Source organism: Sebastes umbrosus, chromosome 24, assembly GCF_015220745.1.
Source record: "Sebastes umbrosus isolate fSebUmb1 chromosome 24, fSebUmb1.pri, whole genome shotgun sequence".
Classification (NCBI taxonomy): Eukaryota; Metazoa; Chordata; class Actinopteri; order Perciformes; family Sebastidae; genus Sebastes; species Sebastes umbrosus.
In genome coordinates this window covers 10,235,467-10,243,093 of record NC_051292.1, presented here as the reverse complement: position 1 = coordinate 10,243,093, position 7,627 = coordinate 10,235,467, and positions in this window count along the sequence as shown.

Below are 7,627 nucleotides of genomic sequence, written 5' to 3'. Positions count from 1 at the left end.
AGTGTCGTCGGTGTCCAACGCTGCTTTTTCTCAGAAAACAATTACAATTCAAACTGAATAGTTTTGTTCAGACACTAATGCAAGTAGATAAAGAGGGAGAACTGTACGCCACGACAGGAGGGAATTCCCACAATGCTCCAGGGGCAACAAGAGAGGGAAATGATACGGAGAACAGAGAAAAATGACGATTCATTAGAGGAAATTGATAAATGAGCTCGCACCAAAGTCAGTTCACTTTTTGCCATTTTTTTTTTGTTTGATATAACAATCTTTTGGGAGTTATATATATATATATATATATATATATATGAGCATTTTTAGGAAAATTACATATAACAAATTAGCTATATCATCAGCAACACCATGATATGTGAATGAAAATGGGTTTTATGGGTACTCACGAGTCTCCCCTTTACAGACATGCCCACTTTATGATAATCACATGCAGTTTGGGGCAAGTTATAGTCAAGTCAGCACACTGACACACTGACAGCTGTTGTTGCCTGTTGGGCTGCAGTTTGCCATGTTATGATTTGAGCATATTTTTTATGCTAAATGCAGTACCTGTGAGGGTTTCTGGACAATATTTGTCATTGTTTTGTGTTTTTAATTGATTTCCAATAATAAATATATACATACATTTACATAAAGCAGCATATTTTCCCACTCCCATGTTGATAAGAGTATTAATTACTTGACAAATCTCCCTTTAAGGTACATTTTGAACAGATAAAAAACATGCGATTAAATATTTTAATCGAATGACAGCCCTAATATTAAAAATGTATATATTAAAAAATATAAAATTTACCTTTTTCCTAATTTTTCAACAACAAAACACACGTTCTCCAATTTGGGTGTTATACGAGCATTTTTAGGAAAATGGAAATCACACAAAAAGTGACAGAAGAGTTAATCACCACTATAGCTGCACTGATGCACTATGATACATTCATATTTATACGCTTTTTAAATGGCATTTCAATCAAAAGGATGATCCCAAATTTCACAAGAGATTGATGATTTTTATATTTTACACTCTGAAATCTTAAAAATATTCCCGCATGTGTTTTCACTCCTACAGTGGATTTCGTCGCTGTGAGAGATTAGGCTCCGATTTCTGTGGCGGTTGCAGCCTGTGTTTTTCTTTTTAACTCGGAGGCCACGGAGCTGAGCTGAATAACACAATGACAACAATAGGAGAGAGCACACCCGGAGCAAACGGGCGAGAGAGCAAGAGAAAGAGATAGGGAGAGGGAGAGAGAGAGAGAGAGACTCCTTGGCTTGCCTGCTCCTGCAGTGCGTCAGCTCTATGGCGGAGTGGAAAACAAGCAAATTACAGACTACTGCCACAAACACAGTGGCCTTGTCATCTCAACCTGCCAGTAAGGATTTCCTAAATTACCAACAGTGCACTGGGAGGGCTGCCCTATAGCTTATCTGCCACTCCAGCAAAGAGACAGAGACAGCAGCGCTCTCTCCGTGAAGGTTAGACAGGACATGGAGCCAACATCAGCTTTTCTTTAAAAGGCAGACCTCATCCAGTCAGCGAGGCAGTCCGCTGTTACAGTAGCTATTTCCTGAGCTCATCTGGAATATTGGTATCAGAGCTGATTAAACTGTGCTGGACAGTTACCAGGTACATATACTCAAGTATTGTACCAAAGTACAGTTTCAAGGTACTTGTACTTCACTACATTTCAGAGGGAAATATTGTTCTTTTTCTCTTTATAAGAGATACTGTACGTATCACTGTCTATCTTACATAGCCAGACTGCAGCCGAACATATTACAATCTACCATATAATCTATGGCATTGAGACTTTTGTTTTTTGGACTTTAACCTTTAAGGCAGTGCATCCTCGCAGGCAACATACATCACGTTCATCACAATACGATCTTATTGATTCTTTGGACAACGACACAAAAGTCGGCCACGATACGATCTGATTCAAATCAGGAGCCTGCCATTGATATGACACAATATCATATATATATTTAACACAATCAGTTACATTTATATTGACTCACAAAATGCAACTAAATTATGATTTGACTTTTGTTTACTAGGCTTTTCTAGACATTTAAATGAAAGAACAATCTATTCTTTTTAATAAAAAGAATAAAAATAGATATCTTGTTAACTATAAAGTCCCACGTTTGTCATGTATGAGTGTAAATGTTTTTATCAGTTAAGAATTTCAAAATAAAGACGTCAAGGGGAGACTCATGGGTACCCAGAAAACCCATTCTTATTCACATATCTTGAGGTCAGAGGTCAAGTGATCCCTTTGAAAATGGCTGTGTTTTCTCGACAAAAGTTTGGAGCGTTAATTAGCCTCCTTCGTGACAACCTAGTATGACATAGTGGATACCGATGGATTCCTTTGGCTTTCTAGTTTCATACGACACCAGCATCTTCACTCTAGCTTTATAACTGAGCCCACTACAACCTCCAAAAGATTGATTGCGTTAAAGAAATTAGTGGCGTTAAAACGCATTTTAGCATGGAAAACTGGCAAACTGAAAGACACTTTATGTTGGTAAAAGTGATATTGACTTTCCAAACCTCATATAATCTTCAACTTGTAAAAATCCCAACCTGAATGTCGACCGTATTCGTGAATAATGACTCTAATTTCCTGTGTCATTACGCTACGGCCTGTTGCTTTTAAACAGTAAACAACTGAGGACAGCGAAACGGACAAAAGCTTGAATTTATGTCACTGAACAATAACTATTAAAAACTGAATAATGTTACTGCTGCGGCATCAGAGAGGGTGAATGCTGGTAATTTCTCATTGTAGGAAAAATGACGAGACATGAATGGGTCTTGTAAATGTAATGATCACACACACACACACACGCAGCGCACACACATCCCTACAGTAATGACATTTAAATGGCTCATTTGAAGATAAAAGGCCTGCTGACATCAAATGGATCCTTGTTATCATAATAGCAAACAACTAACAAGAAATGAAGCAGCATAAAAAGACATGCCTCATATTTGTCTCCGTGAATACAATAACTAAGCAAACAAATATTGTTAACAAACAGCGATCTAAACTGTCTATTCACAGCAACACATTATGCGAATGTTTGCCAATTTACGCTTCACCAATAGCTGAAGGAAATTAGCGTGCATTACAAACGGCTCGGCAGAGATTTCCAATTAATTTTCCTTAAACAAGCATGACAAAACACGGCGGTGTATTATAAAGCCCTGAATTTTTGTCAGCAAACAGAATCCAGATTTGAATAGGAGATTTATGAAGCTTCATATTTTGTTTAGAATGTGATTCAAATGAACCAAAACATCATGAATGGCCCTTTGCAACTGTTTAATTAACACTTATGAGGCTTTTATGGGGACTTACATTCATGTACTTTTTTTTACCCGACACTTTCTATCAATGGAGCCTCCTTAAGTTTGATTTATTTAACATTATGAGGAAGAGGACATTAAATCTCATGTAGTAGGAATGTCAAGTCCAAGACTTATTTTTATTGTGGTCCATGATTGAATAACTATATCATTGTCAATCAAAACATACCAAAAATTAGGGCTGCAACTAACGATTATTTTCATTGTTGATTATTTTTTCTCGATTAATTAGTCGATTAGTTGTTTGGTCTATAAAATGGTTTTGTCAGTGTTTCCCAAAGCCCAAGATGACGTCCTCAAATGTCTTGTTTTGTCCACAACTCAAAGATATTCAGTTTACTGTCATAAAGGAGTAAAGAAACCAGAAAATATTCACATTTAAAGAAGCTGGAATCAGAGAATTTTTACTTTTTTTCTTAAAAAAATTACACAAACCGATTAATCGATAATCAAAATAGTTGCCGATTAATTCAATAGTTGACTAATCGATTAATTGTAGCAGCTCTTGTACACATAAATGATGAAAAAAATGCTTACAAATGATACGTTAACTCTTTCAAGCCTCCCCTATGCCTTCATTCTATCTTCTTTTCAAAGGTGTGGTGGTTACTTATTATTTTAATATACAAATGGGAATTTATTGAAATTATGGGCACCACAGAATTTAAAGAAACAGATACCCGTGTTGGTAATAAATAAACTTTGTCAAGCACAAGTCGGCCACACTACTGTAACTCTGGTCTGTTTCAGTTACACTCCTCGCTGTAACGTACAGTTTAAGATAAAGTCATCTAACTCTGCAGGGATAAGCAGGTATCAATAGTGAATGGACGGCAGTATAATACTCTACACTGACTCTGTATGTATTCATTCATTTCTAATTAAGTGTGGCAAATTCTGTTTATATAAAGGAGACAGAAATACACGGAGACAACGCTATTGTACGTTAACTGCCAAATAAAAAAAATATGAAACTTGACCTTCAGCCTTTACTGATTTGCCCTGCAAGAAATATTACATTTAAACTCTATGAAATGTTCTTCCAAAAGAAATCATTTGTTATGTTTAAACAACGGATACATCAGTGGTAAAGTACAAAAGGACTACCTTTGAAAAGAAGGCATTATTTGGATGAATTGAATTGGATGTGGAGTACTCTTGGCTAGACGCTGACTTTGAATTGGGATACTTCTTGATGAAGTTACAGAAGTTCAACGAAAGAGAAGAACGCAGACTGAGAAAGGCCTTGGAAACAACCTGAGGATAGGATGATAAAGAGAAACAGACCTGTATTATGCAATATTACGTGCATGGATATTCCATTCATCATTATTTCAAGACCATTAAACTCCTTCGACATCAAAAGTTTCCTCACACACAAAAGAAACTTTTCATTCTCCGCTGCTTCCAAGCTTTCCTTTCATCTTCCTCATCAATCTCATCATCATCCCTTTTTTTTTTTTATTCCCGTCTCCTCCTCGTCTTCCACCTCCTTTTTTCCCTCTCCTTCCTCCTCCTCCTCCTCCTCCTGTCTGAGGATCTACCTGTAATAGACCAGTAATTTCCCCCTATTACAAGACAGTACATTAGTCTCTGCCTGCACTATTTACACAAGTTAGCAGTCCAACCAAGCCATTTACAGAGGATCATTACAGCATGTGGTGTCCCAATACGCTTGGGAATTCTGAGATGAAGTGATGGCTTGAATGCATTATCCCGTGTGTGTGTGTGTGTGTGACTGTGTGTGTGAGTGTGAGTGTGTGTATGTGAGATCAAGGCAAGATCTCACAATAGATCCTTTTAAAAGCCCAGCTCAGGATATATGATACTATTAAGATTTTTTGAGTACCAATTACACCACCACTACCTTAAGTGGCATTCCAGCCATTCAATTTTGATACATTATGAAGATGGCTTCATATATTATAGCGGGATCTTCTTTAAGATGTTCGGCAGCCGACGGCGAGGCCTCAAAGTGCTGCAGGCAATTTGACAAAATTATCAATCCTCCTGCATTTGGCTGCTGCCCCTTTTTCTGGGAGTGATATCATCTTAAATGAGTGCATTCCCTCTTCCCACCTGACACTATCTTAACACCATTTACTGGTAACAAGGTAATATCCAGCTATCTACTGTAATACGATATGGGACGACATCTGCACGGCAAGGTGTCCCGAGGAGGTGAAGTGCTGGTCTGGTACATATCCAGCCTATAACATGTCAACTCTCCTGTTTATAGTTTATAGTTTATAGTATACTCCGACTCCGACCTTTAGGGAAATAAAATAAAGCGTCTTTAACAGTAAACTGTCAGATTAGAGAAACATTGTTCACATGTCATGCAGCCTTTTCAAGGCAACCAAAGAAACCAAAACTAGTGCTTGCCGTCACCCGTCAGTTAGGAAATAATGGTTTACAACACAGAAAGGGAAACTCTACTTCCAGATGAATAGTTACTTAAAACCAGGCTTTTCTTTTGTCATCTAAAGACACGCAAAAATCACAGTATTTCAACCACATCTCACGGTCCTCTCTGGAAAATGGTATGAAAAAGTGAGTGGACTCTGTTTCTTACTGTCAGGCTTTTATTTCTGTAGTTTTGATTATTTGTATCAAGCTTGTGTGTTTCCTGCAAATCCAGGTGCTATGACATGAATACAATTTCTAGGACATCGTGCGAGTGAGTAAAGTTCCTAATGAATTATATAAATAAAAAAAGTTAAATCAAAAGTTAGTTTTAGGTTGGACAATTTCCAGAGAAAATCTACCAGAAATGTGCATTAACAGCAGTTATGAATTAATAATATAAGCGAAAAAAGGGTGGTGACTAGGGCTGTGTTTTAGCAAGAATCTGGCGATACGATATGTATCATGATACAGGGGTTACGATTCAATATATCGCGATATATTGCAATTCTGTAAGCAAGGCGATATATTGCGATTATTTAAATCCAATTTTAGGAAAACTGTCATAGTATAAAGAACACACCACCATATACATAATACCATCATAGCACTATTTTGAGAGGACACATACACTGAGAGGGCGCATATATTTGCAAATTAAATAAAGTTTTAACTGAGTTCATCTTTGCATTTAAACTATTAATTAAAAATATCAGAGTTTTTGAGATACAGTATCACAAAACATAATATCGCGATATTCAATATTTTCTTACACCCCTAGTGGTGACCATTTCGACCATTTTTATTAAAGGATAGTGAAGATTGGAAAAAAATTGTATCATTCTGACAAACGTTGCAGGTTTTGGTTGATTCTCGTGTGCTTGTAATTCAAATCTTCTACGCAATCTTGTCACACTGTAAGTACACGCTCTGTGATCATGTGTGTGTGCATCAGTTCATGTGTCTGAATCTCTGATGGTAAATGTCCTCTTCCTGTAATAATGACTTCTCTGAGGGCTTCCCTGTCTTAAAGGGATGGGATAAACCCAACACACACACACACACAGTGTCTCACACACTGAATGGTCTCCCATGGCAGTATCAGTAGGACATTGTCAGGCCAAACAAAAGGCCTTATCTTCCTTTCTCCTTTCAGTCTGGGTGATTGGCCGAGAGAAATGAGGAGAAAAGGCCATGTCCTCACCCGAGGCACCACAAATGTCAGCCACCTTCCTATCTCCATACAGCCTCTGTGTGTGTGTGTGTGCGTGAGTGCGTGTGTGTGACTGTGCATGATGGGAGATCTACAACATTTATCTGTCTGACAAGGCTGCAGAGGCCAGGGAAATATTGCTATGGCGGCCTACACACACAGTACAAGATCTCCGCTGTTTGGAAAAAGTTGTTGAATAAACTGGAGGTTTTCTTTAACGCTTCTTCTTCATGACAAAAACTATACAGCTACTTATTAGCAGCCTTGATGCAGGACCGTCACGCTGTCTCGAGTGCAACAACTCCGGTGTTCTCCCATTTAAAACATCCCAGCAACAAGTGGTTTCACATCGATGTGTGCCGCATGCACAGTAACAAAAACACGTCTTGCACAAATGGAGTAAAAATCCATTATCCTGAATAGAGGCCAAATTGAAAATGATGCACAATTTGTTCCCTGCGTCAGTCCTGCAGTTCTGAACAAAAAGAGAAAAAAATAAGATTTTTTTTTCTGAATATATCTCCAAATAGGTCACTATTTCTGGGGTATGAACAGAAAATACGAATATATGTTGTATTTTTTGGTGATTTAATGCACGTTTAAATTATATTCCTCTATTC